This window comes from Sorex araneus, chromosome 10, assembly GCF_027595985.1.
Source record: "Sorex araneus isolate mSorAra2 chromosome 10, mSorAra2.pri, whole genome shotgun sequence".
NCBI lineage: Eukaryota > Metazoa > Chordata > Mammalia > Eulipotyphla > Soricidae > Sorex > Sorex araneus.
Genome location: NC_073311.1, coordinates 62,578,131 through 62,591,223, shown reverse-complemented (window position 1 = coordinate 62,591,223; position 13,093 = coordinate 62,578,131). Strand labels below are relative to the sequence as shown.

The 13,093-nt window shown below is 39.5% G+C and overlaps 1 protein-coding gene across 6 annotated transcripts in view; it reads left to right on the top strand.

The window, feature by feature from the left end:
- SOX5 (SRY-box transcription factor 5) overlaps window positions 1-13,093 on the top strand; it is a 439,034-nt gene that overhangs the window by 407,247 nt on the left and 18,694 nt on the right. The gene's annotated exons all lie outside the window — the stretch shown is intronic.

The window sequence follows — 13,093 nt, the reverse complement described above, 5'->3', positions numbered from 1 at the left end:
GTGAAGCAAACTCTGATTATCTTATCCTGTTGAACTAGCTTTGATGTCATTTTATGGTGTTAATGACTGAGCTATGCAACTCATGGGAATGAGATAATGTCAAAGTTATATCTCTTAATTAGTCATTATTCACTTGCAACTTATATATTAAGAATGGGTCTATGTTGAGCAAGAAAATACGGCTTCTGCCTTTATAGTGTTTATACTTTAGATCAAGTTATTTTTTTGACGGTAATCATGACACATTTATGTGTGAGCATACATACAGGAGCTGAATAAAGGCCCCATAGTTCTTAGCACATCTGGTCATCTAGAAACAAGTTGACTTAGGTGAACGCAGCTCCTTCCATATAAAACAAGAGCACTGTGTATACTTATTTTCCTAAGACCTATCTTTTTTTAAACAATTGTTTCATAGTTACCCAACTGTATTGATGATGATGCATAAGTAGGTCAGTAGCTGTCTTTAACTTTGGCTTCATAGTTTTATTTTTTGGTTTTGTTACCACACTGTTGCTGCTCTGGGGTTACTTCTGGCTCTACACTCAGGGATCACTCCTGCTGGTGCTGGAGGGCCAAGTGGGATGCCGGGGATCGAACCCAGGTTGGCTGCAAGCAAGGCAAATGTTCTCTACCCTCTGTAATATCACTCTGGTTCACAGCTTCATAGTTTTAAATGAAAGAAATAGATTTTATTATAATTTTATTTTAGTTTAGAATGATCTTCTGATAGTGTTGGAATCCTTAAAGGGTATTTTCCTCCTAAAACAATATTCTATGCTTCTTAAGCTCAGAAAGCATGTTGAAATCTTTCTGGGAGATCACATAAAGGGGGAAGATAGAAAGGAGCCAAGAGAAAGAAAAGGGGAAATAAAAGGAATTCAGCCTAGTGATTTTTATCAGTCTAAAAGGTGGGTGCGTGACCTGAAATACAGATAATTGGATCCTAGAGTGGATATCTGTTTTCTTGAGTACACAAACCTTATTCACATTAACTTGTCCTCACATTTCAAGTGACCATCATGTTGGTCCCTACCAGAAGGTCTTAATCCTGAAAAGCTGTAATTGGACAGTGAAAACAATTAGAGGTGTGAAGATCGAGACAAATGTTTTCCAGTAATATGTACCAAAACACATAATGAAAGTCATTTTTACTGAAACACATTTTAATTGAAGATTTCTGAAAGCTTTTCCATCTCTTTACTTTTCTTGGAAGTGTTTCAACATACCCAAGAACTGTGCATGTCAGGTTTCTTGGAAACTCTGGGACACTGTGTTATTTATAATTGTCATCTCTGGTTAATTATAGCCTGATTGTATATGAAAATAATGTTATCTTCTATCATACATCCTTGTTACAGATCAGTGTAGAGATAGATGAATAAGTAAGTTTCCCCAGTAGGAAGACAAAAAAAAAGACCATTATATGTTTGTTTATTAAAAAATTTCTTATTTCTTGCCTTGCAATGTCACAGGTTTTGATATAGTATTTCAAGTATCCACACCTAATAGGAGATCATAAAAACCTTACTTTTTGTTCTTATCCAATCATGCAAAACTGATGTTATAGAGGCCCGAAGTCAAATACCCAAAGGCCACTGATAACAAAATTCATTAGAGGATTCCCTTGCTTATTTTCCTTCTTCCCAAGACAGTAACCAAGGTCTCCCTAACTGGGTGTGGTATGTTTGAAATGCACTTCACCCCACAAATTGGGGAATATGATATAAATGGTCCCTGACTTAGTATGACTTACAATAATATTTTGATTTTATGGTAGTTTGAAGTGGTGACCACTCAATAAGACCATACTTCACATTGTGAATTTTTATCGTTTCTGTGCATAGCAGTTTTTTGAATAGTGAAGTCCAGCTCCCAGCCATTTAGAAAACTAGATAACCAGCACTGGACAGCGCCTTCTCAGGCCTCATCAGAAGGCAGAGAAATGGATGACTCTGTTACCAAAGCATCCCTACCATCAACAATTAATTTTTGTTCAGTGTTTCTAACATTCTTCAGGAATGGAGTGCTTTTAGTTGTGAACATTAATGGTGGAAACCCGTGCTGTCATTCTCTTTCTCATTCAGCACCTAAATTGCATGAGATAGTTAACACTATGATATAAAGGAGACCTTGTCTTTAAGGCAGATCAGGCTAAGCAAAGATGCTATATTAAATATGTTAGTTATATTAAATTCATTTTAAATTTACAGTGTTTCCAGCACAGGATGGTATTGTTGGGACAAAGTTTATCATGAGGCAAGGAAGCTCTGTTTAATCACTGCATGAGGATGAATTCTTTTCACATAATGAAGTTCAGAAGTGGGGAGTCAGTGGCATTAGTTTCTCAGCCCAGATACGTGTAGAATGAAATTTCTGTGCTCCTTTTGGTTCCTCTCTTAGGGCCACAAGTTTCACCTACAGTTAACCCAGAGAAGGCAAGCCTTCTTGGGGAGGGCAAGAAATCTTCTCTTTCCTAAGCTTAGTCTTCATTTGCACAGAGATGTTTTGAAAATCCTTCACATCAGGATATTTTGCTGCCTCTCCTAATCTGACTTCATGACATCACATTTGGTTCAAAGAAGCGCACCTTTAACCAATTAGTGGCCAAAGGAAGAGATAATGCTTTAAGCTGATTATTTTCTGGGACTAGATAGGATAATATCTATCTTCCTAGAACAGATAATTCCCATCTTCCTAGAACACAAGGCCCCCCAAAATCAATGTATTGACAGGGCAAAAGACCACTGTCATCCACAGCTTCCTTACAGAAAGACCAAAACTCTTCAAATATCCCCATCATAAAACTGCTGTTTCTGTTTGTTTTATACTTGTGGCCACCTCTCTGTCTAGGTAGGCCTTACACGTGCCCCCTGGCTCATAAGGAATTAAATGACTTACAATTGGACACAATTGCTTGGTGATAAGTTAAATCAGTGAACTGAACATGTCCACATGCACACACTTGTCTGTATTGCCTGTTCTATATAAAACAGAAGTCACTGATAAACATGTAAATGTATGCATACATTTCTTGATGCAGAGAACTCAGTAAACACTGCCCAGAGTGTATCTGAAATCTTAACACCTGCATCTGCTCAGAATTCATCTGTAACTGTAGATCCTAATCGCTGGGAAATGTCTTTCCCTTCTGAGGTACTGTGAAAATTCTTCTCAGACTTCTACAGAATGAGATGAAAATTTGGTGACTAACATGTGAATTTGAAAAACAAAATTTACCCAGTGATGACACATTTCTCTTTCGAGCTGTCAGATAAGAATCCATACCATGGGTTATATAGACTGCTTTATAAACAAAGGTTGCATTTACTACTCTGGCACTTGGAGACCCTTCTATTACTGTCTTCTCTTCTCTGACATTGTCAACTTTTTCTTTCCCTTTAACAGTGTCAGACATAAATATGACAGTGACCGGTGTTGACTTAATGTGGATGTTTAATAATGAAAAAAAAAAGTGTGTCAACCCAGCAATAATTACAAATGGCAGTAAGTGTATGGGACGCCTCCCTATAATAATTTTACATTCATCATTCTTTCCTGGTGTTTCACTGGCCCTCTGATGGATGGGGCCAACAGTGCCAACTCTTTAGAAATTGACACAGTAGTTCTAGCACCCATTTCTCTACCACGGGCTCCTTCCCCTTAGTTAAGAAGAAGGAATGTGAAGAATTGTGACTTACAGGTTTTGCTTTGAAAGGTTGCCTGGGAAGGAACCCGTACCCCTGGATTCAGTGGAAAATGCTACTATTAGCTCACAATTTCTTTTCTGTAGACTTTGCTTTTAGCTAAAATGAGTTTTTAAAGTTAAAACTAGAAATTTCAGTAGCTAGAGCAAAACTTTGTGAAGGAGAAGCATGTTAAGTGAATCATCAATCACTGCAATAGTGTGGCAAGACAGGAGGTTTTACTAAAGGGCATTATGTGTGTGTGTGTGTGTGTGTGTGTGTGTGTGTGTGTGTGTTAGGGATAAATTCAAATAATGTAGATTATCTGATGATCTCTGTTTATAAAGGTATTATTTCTAATCTGTCTTCACATGCAATTATTTACCTGTTGCTTTCAAAAAAGACACAACACCTGAAGTTGACTATTTGTCTTTTTTCTATTTTTGAAGTCTCACTATATTGAAATTTTCTATCACAAGGCTAGGGAACTGCTTTCTCAATTATTAGAAAATCCGAAGTAGCTTTCCTTTACAGGTTGGTTATTTGATCCCTATGTTTTCCTTGCTTAGCTTTTTTATAATTCGTGAAACCTTCTTAAATCTGAGCGTCTTGAAACACTTCTTATGGGACAGGAGTGGGAGAGCCCCTCCACCCCCAGTGAATATTATCAGCACAGAGCAGCCCGTTTTCAAAGCCCATGACAAAAAGGCACGTAGGTATTATGTCATCTTCCATCCATCACTCGAGATGTCAGCCTTTCAATAATTCCAATCGACATTCTCGACAGGCCGGTGCATATTAAAGGGTCTGTTTGTTTCTAGAAATTGAGTATAGGAGTCTATAGCCCTTTGTTCCAGATGGTTTTCCTCTGTGTCCTTTCATTTCTTTCTTGTTCTCTCTTTTCTTTTTGGGGGTATTTAATTGAAATACATGCCGAGTTTGCAGCCTGCAAAGATCAGGGCTGTTTCCGCCCAGCAGCGGTAACTATGCATTAAACATTTTGATTTGTTTGAGCTTGAAGTTTAGTCCTTTTTTGCCATTTGCTTCATGGAGTTTGTGTATATTTACAGCCTCTGCATTTAATGGCCACATGCCTTATTTTCACAGATGGCCAGTGGAAGACTTTTTCTTTCTCTTAGTGTAGCCTGCTTTCAGCTTTGCTACATTTGTCACAGTGCCACTACTTGCAAGTGCCCACGCTTGGTGGGGAGCAATTATGGTGTGAGTTTTTAAGGAGCTTTTTAAAGGTTTTTTTTTTTTCAGTAAACTTTTTATGGTTTAATTTCCAAGTCTAGAAAAGCTGTGCATGTTTCCAAACAGAGAGTCTTGTGTTCTTTACATCATTCTGGTAGAGGGGCTAGTGCAGGATGGTCCAATAAAACGAGGCACGTAGGGCATGCCAGACTGGGTGTCAGCTAGCCCCTGTGGGCCTCCCTGATGACTGAAATGCTCTGCTCAGGGACGGACACGATGCTGTGCCCACAAAATTATTTCTGAAAAATAGCAAGTGTGAAACACAACGTAGGACATGCTCTAGATTTTTAAAAGCATTTTTATTTGGGGGGGGGTTCGGGGAGGGCACGTGGGTCAAAGACTTCGACAAATGCATCATAAAATATCAACAATTGCCATGTTGGGTGGTGGTATTGTCGTTTTACATGTATGTTCTGCCTCTGCTGGATTTTCTTAACTTTCTCTTAGAGAAGTAACAATATATTGATTATTGGATCAGGAAAAAAAAATATTTTAGACTCTGGTCTAGCAGGGGCTGGAGAAGGTAGTACAGCAGGGAAGAGAGTACGCAGCCGACCCTGGTTCAATCCCTGGCATCCTATATGTTCCCTGAGCCCACCGGAGATGATTCCTGAGCAGAGTCAGGAGTCACCTCTGAGCACCCGTGGGTGTGGCCCCCCAAACAAAAAAAAATAACAAAATTAATTCTGGTGTAGGAAAAAATATGGTCCGTTGTTGCCTGCTGTCTTGCACACTCTCTTCCTCTTCCTCAGGCTCAATCAGTGTCTTCAGGGGAGTCCAGCCCACCTCCCAAGGGACACAGGTCCCCCGGTCACCTGCTTCAGTCAGTAGATGCTCAGGCGTGTTCTCTGACGAGCCCTGATCACAAGCTCCTTGCAGGCTGGATTACATTCGGAGGGAAATAGCCTCAGTCCAGATTATCTTTCAAAGGGTTTTGTGGAAGCTGCCCGGTCAGCCTGTTTCTCCTATTTTTTTTTGGGGGGGGGGGCGGGGGAGAAGACTTGTTTCTGGGTCTGAAGATCGGGTGTCCACTTTCCACCTCACTGACAGCCCTCCTGTGCTAGCGGCTGACGTCGCCTTGCCTTCACGTTTAAAATTAAAGACTTGAAATTTGAGAGGATTCCAGGAATGCGAGTGGTCAGTCTGTTTTCCTAGCAAGGGCTTCTGACTCACTTTCCAGCCCCTTTTTCTTGGGGACCCACTAAGGGGGTTGAGACAAAGTCCACAGAGGTCTGCTGGGTTGGTCCACTTGGCCCGCCAAGTCCTATGCAAGCAGGCACAAGCAATTAGCCACTTTGTGGATCTTCACCCCAATCCTTACTGGTCCTGCTGCCTTCTTGCATTTCCTGTTCTTCCCAGACACCGGCACCTTCACTGGAAATGAAAAGGACCGTGCTCAGGGCAGAGCGCTAGGACAGGGGCTAACGAGCTGGCCTCACATGTGGCTCCCCCGGGGTCCATCCCCGGCACTCTCTCTGGGCCCCAAGCACTGCCAGAATTGAGCCCTGGGCAGAGATGAGGGTAGCCAGGATCTAAGAAGAAAGACTGAAAAGTAAAGCAACGTGTTCAGTCTTGTTTATCTTTTTCTTATTGCAGTTCTGATCCAATTTGAAGTTCCGGCTATTATCAAGATGAGATTTTTAAGCCTCTCTTTCTAAACTAGATGTTTCTGTCCCTCTTCCTAAAACTTGCAGGACAGTTGACAAGTGAACGAGAACCCTGACGTGCTGCTCCTGGTTGTCACACAACAGCCTTTCTGAGCAGGAGCTTCTTGTATTCACGGGACTGAGGCAGCCTGTGGCTGCTGAGGCCACAGTCATAAAAATGCTGACAGCTTTACACCTTTCATTCTAGGAGAAGGCCAAGTTGAAGAGAAAACCCTAAGTGTTTCAGTAGCTCAGTGACTGATCCATTGTTTATGGAACCACTAGCATAGACACAATTCTAGTTACTGTGTACGAGCCCGCAGCCCTTCCACTTCCTGGGAATCCTGCATGGGGAGTGAATTCTGCTGGTTTTTTTTTTTTTTATTTATTTTACTGGCCTCCAGCTTTTCTCACCTGAACTCTTTGGACTAGACCTCTGGCCACAGTGTCTCTCTCAGTCCTAGGTGGAAACACTTAAGTGTTTATTTAGACCTTGCAAGGATCTAACTTGCTTCTCTTCTGTTCATCCTCCACATGTTGCCACCATAAGCCCATCTTAGACAAGTATTCCAGAGCCCTGTTTCCTGAGACAATACTGACAGTCCCTTTATGTTACCTTGTTCCCTCAGATTCTGCCGAGCGACATGCATTTCCCCTCAGGTTTCTGTTTAAGAACCAAATTAGTACTATTGAATTTGAGCAACAGCACAGCCGATAGGGCGTTTGCCTTGCACTCAGCCAACCTGGGTTCGATTCCTCTGTCCCTCTTGGAGAGCCCGGCAAGCTACCAAGAGTATCCCACCCACATGACAGAGCCTGGCAAGCTACCCGTGATGTATTTGATATGCCAAAAACAGTAACACGTCTCACAATGGAGACAATATTGATGCCCGCCCGAGCAAATCGATGAACAACAGGCCGCAGTGCTACAGTGCTACCCTAGCTATCTGAATGTGAAGATGGCTTATTAATAGATTTACTCACAGAATATATTTTAATAGCACTATTTTCTATTCATTTAAATTGTCTTCCTTGAATTCAAGAAAATAATTATGGAATTTGGAGTGCCCAGTTTTAAACCTGTCAGAATACTTCAGTGTTTTTTTATAGTGCCTGATCAAGTAGGGCATACAATCCCAGAGTTTCTGGTAGAAATAATATTTGGATTCATTGAGGATTTTTTTCATCTAAACCATTCTATCTTCATCTTTGTATTACTTCCTAAGACAGTCTGAGCTACCACTAATTTCAGTTTGATCAGATTGCTTGAGGAAATGAAGCTTAGAAGAAATTTTGCTAGAATTATCCTTTAAGGAACACAACACAAAGCTAGCTGCCAGTTTTTTTGTACCAAGAAATTCCTCATGGACCAGAATGATCGGATTCTGATTCACGACTATATCTTCCTCTCAGGGAATCTCCCACACTAAAAAGGGGAAATAATTAGAACTATGTAAAACTGATGTGATTGGTAACTAAACCAGAGGACATCTATGTGCCTTTTTGATCCCTTCCCTCATTTTTTTACTGGTTGCTGAATGAAAAACTAGTCCTGAGGGAGATAAGATTCCAAAGTTCCAAAGTGCCTGGGACCTCCTAATCAATCAATTCACGCTTGACCCGATTTCTCAACTTGCATTTTGGGTGGCACTGGAGGTTAGGATGTTTTTTTATATCATTTACAAGAAAACCTTTTCTTCCACGTGGGCTCTTAGATTATATGGGTTATAGCTGCTTTTGAAAAATGACAGTCTTCCTCAGTATGGGCAAAACTGAGAGGTTGAATGATGAACACTTGCCTTTTTTTCATATCACACTGGAGCTGGTGGAAAAAAACTCCAGCAGATAAACCAAGTCGTGATGCCATTAGAAATAATCCCTCCTCTTCTCTGGTGGTCTGCGAGGTTCACGTAATTGGAGGTTTAACGTTCTCTTTTGTTTCTTTCTTCCCGTGTCATTAGTGTGGAAGGAGACCATCAAAAGTGCAGCCAGAAGGCTTTCCCTCTTACTGAGTCAACACTTGTTCTGTCGCACTGTTCTGTCATTTCATGCATGTGATTTTTATGAGTTTTATAGCTTTGTGAGCTTTATTTCTGGGATGTCCATTATGATAGCTGATCCACAACCCAGCTCCCTCCGTGCGTGCGCGTCTACTGGGAACAAAGCACATCATTTACACAAATCCTATTCCGGGCAGCAGTAGAGAACCGGCTACTCGCGCTTGGTTTAGTTTAGTTTAACTAAGAAAATATCTTCCTTCCGTAAAGTACAGTTTTTGTTGGGTTTTGTTTGGTTGTTTGTGACTTCTTTGTGAGGTGCCTTTGAACCTTTACAAACAGCCCGTTTTCAGTTTTCTATGTGAATTCAAATTGATGGGATCAAAGAAAATAACACTTGATGTATGTCTGTGATTATATGATGTGATTGTAGATTATCATGTCTGAGTATCAAATAGAAATAAAATAGATAAAATTCCTAACCATGCATGTTGGACAAAAAGGGGGAAAAATACCTCAAGTCTTGAGTGTCAACAAGATTTCCCTTTAGTGGCTCATGACCATGGCAGGGCTCTTAATCGTCCTATTGAACTATTTCTACTTTTCTACGTTGGGAGAAATATTTATCTTTTCAAATCCCCACTTTGATTTCCATCTTATTAGAATCTTTATTTTCAAACTATTTTCTGTTGATAATTTTATTTTTGCTCCAGGGGAGGCCACACCTCCCAGTGCTCATAACTTACTCTTGGCTCTGCATTTTGGGATCACTCGGGCAGGGGGTGGGTGGTGCTCAGAAGACTGTATGGGATGTTGGGTACATCTCTGGGCTGGCCAATTGCAGGACAAACTTCCTACCTGCTGTGCCCTCAGCCTGGCCCCCATTGTTGGTCATTTTAATTCAAGAAAAATATCTATCACATATTTAAGCCCAATTTTGCAAATTAGGATTCTAGTATATGGGAATTTACTGCTTGGTAAGTGTGGTAGAGTTTGGTTCAGACCAGATCATGTTCCTGATTCCTTGACGTATTTCCTAAATTCAAATGCTTCCTTGTCCCATCTATTCATTTATGATGTTCTTAATTTTTGACTTAGACCAGAGTGTGTTATTTTTCCCCCACTCACAATCATTTCTTCACAATCATTTCTTCACAATCATTTTACACTGCATCAGACATATCTGTATATAAAATAAGAGTGCATATCAGACGTTTGATGATAATAAATCATAAATACCTTGTTTTAAAGATAAATTTTGCAAGTTTTTTTGTGACCCCCATATTCAGTTTCACCAACCCAGATAGGATCTTTATCCACAGTTGAAGGAGCTTAGACAATATAGGTCTGGACTGACCACATCCCCTGAAGTCAGTTCCCCCGGCTCTTTAGATCGCTCTTGGTTCTCTGCTCTCTTTATTGATTCATATCAGAGCTGGTGTCCCGTGCAAACCATACATGTACTACTTTTTATTCTGTAAGGCACTGGGCAAGACAGAGAAACCAGCTAGCAACTGTCTTAAGTTAATAGAAATAACTTCTAATGGTTCAACTGATTTGGAGATTTAAGGTTAGACATTTGACCACGAAAGCTCTGTGATCTAAGACTAAATCTTTTCCTGTAGATGAAATACAGATCATTTGGATAATTGTTCAAGTAATATAGAACCACAAATATTTATCAAGTAAAAATATATATTTTTAACCAGAGAGTTCCCTGCAATCTAAGTAAGTCTATAGAATCATATTACTTGGTTGGTATTAGTGTTATTAGAGTGACAGGACTCATCTTTTCAAAGGAAATCTTAATTATCATCCATTGCTAGTGTTTGTGGGAGAAAAGTTATACAGGACATCCTGCATGGTCCTCATTTAGATATGCCCCAAGACTATTTCATCTTGAATATTTTGCAGTAATTAATCTATCTGTGCCCTCTGCTCTGTGATTACTGAGTTAGAATTTTGGAAAAGATTTACTTTAAAGTGTATATTTTTATTTAATTTTTACAATATTTTAATAGAAACGGGACAGAGGAAATAACTAAACTTTGTCCTCCTAATGTCTGTATTGCAAGAGAACATTAAAATATGTGTTACACTGAAGTTACATGCAAGAACATTGATCCTAAATGAGGGTAGAGAATACTCTCCCTTTTTATTTCCTAAACAAATCTCGACTAATGCAATTTTAATCAAAGCCAGTTGGAAACTAAATATGACTTTGGCTAAAAATTCACTTGTGCCCATTAGCATTTATTTCTGTTTCCCTAAACTCCATTTCTGTGATGTTTCATCTCTTCAATATCTTCTCGTTTACCCCCTTCTGATATCCACTGCCCTTGTTCTGTTTCAGCTGCCTGTGTGTAGAAATGATTAATATAGAGATAAGAAGCAGCATTTTACCTTTTCATTAATGTCGGTAGATTAAAAATATGTTAGAAAAGGAAATGTTTCATCTTAAGGACAGAGTCTCAGACAGATTTAGACATGATAGTTTGTGATCATTTTCAACATGGGCTTTTTGGGGTGGTGGGAAGACAGGGCCAAAAGGGGTAAATAGGTGCAAGGTAACGGGAGTTACCCCTCTGTCAGCACTTGTGCTCTGTAACGTTTGGTTCATTCATTCTCTGACCATACATCTAATTAGATTGAATTTGAACTTTCAAGTTCTGTTATTAAACCTAACTTGTTCTTTCAGTAGCTCACTATTATCTGGATTCTCGTCTACCTCTGTAATAAGAACTAGATATAAACTTGCACTACATGACCAATTTCCATGTGGAATAGTTTACCAAATAACCATTGCATTTGGTACATAATATATTTAGTGCATCATTATATTCACTTGAGATTTATTCTCCCCCTTACCTCAATTTTATCATCTGAATTTATCATCAGGGAGGACTGGTGGAATGTGGCAATGTTTGCCATTTTGATTTACAGCCTATTGTAAGATGTCTTCACTAAAGACACATGTTCAGTCACCACTTCCTCCAGTCACTTCACAATTTTCCTGTTCACAGATCTATGAATTAGCTCTAAACGACGATGCGGAGGGTCGCAAAGACAGTGCCATATTGACTTCACTATCTCCCCCATCCCACGACATCCTCTTTAGAAGTATCAAAAGTTCCACTTCAGGGTTAACTAATTGAATCATTTTCCCATACTCTAAGCTCTAAAAAGAGATGATTATGGGTTCCTTATGGTGGAAGTCGACAGAAACTACTATGTTGCTTGTCATCTGCAAATTTTAACCTCTTGGTAAGGTGCCACAGGGTTGATCTCAGAAAATTAGGCACCATTTAACAATTTATTCTTTTGCTACTCCAACTTTTTTCCTTGAAAGACATTAACACGGCAAACTCCCTAGAAAATATGTAGCATTATCTCTCTGTACGCTGTTAAATCAAATCCTACGAGGCAATCCAGTATATTCCCCACAGACAGTTAAAGTCCCTGTTGACCTGGGGATGCTCAGGTCACACTGATGAAGTTTGTTTTGAACCTTCCATTTTAGCAGTTATGTTTACTACAGAAAGTCTGCCGCACTCTTGTCCTTGATGATCCTAAGCTTATATAAACAGCAGACACAGCAAAAAATCCAGAACATTTTAAAACATCCGAAAATCTCAATTTTACATATCAAACAACTGGGGCAAGTTCTGCATGTGTACATATGGGATTTGTTTTTAATTTAATTCTGTGTCATCTATGGAACAAAAGTTGATTGAAACTTTTACTTCTAGTGTTCCTACTGTATTTTACACCAACTGACAATTGAAAAAATGACTTATTATTAAGTAGCATAGAGATTTTGATGACCGGATGTCTAAGACCATTAAATTAAAGGAAGTTTTGGATCTAGTATGTACAGTTGTGATGCTGTCAGAGATTTATGGGGATAGAGCGTTAACTGTGTTAGCCATTTCAATACCTCATTGGTTCTTCGTGAGAACATTGGTGATTGATTGTTTTCTCAGAACCTTCTGTTGTATCCAGAACGACAGTTCTGGTGTGTGTGGTGTGTGTGGTGTATGTGTGCACTTCATTTCCTGTGTTCCTCAGGAAATGAAGTGAATTCTTACAAAGAAACGTGGGAATTTATGAAATCAAATAGATGCTTTCCTTAAAACTGCTTTGGGCCCAGAGCAGTAAGAGGCTCACAGCAATGATGGCTCTGCTAGAGAACATTGTAAGCCTCTCATTGTATATTTTTTTTCCTGTTCTTAAAATCACCCAATTATGTAATTGAAAGTAGTTTAATATCTCAAGTGATTTCAGTGAGGCATCATATTTTTCTTGAAAATAATCTAGTTGTGCTGTGATTCTCTCTGAATGCAAACCATGCACTGCATGCTTTTAAATGACTTGATGCCTTTGCAGATCTAATTTTGGTATATTTGTATCTCAAATAATTCGCCAACTCAATATTTTGGCTTAGCAATCCAAATGAAATTGTGGTCCAAGTGGCAGGCACTCACATTGAATGTACAGTGACTTGACAAGC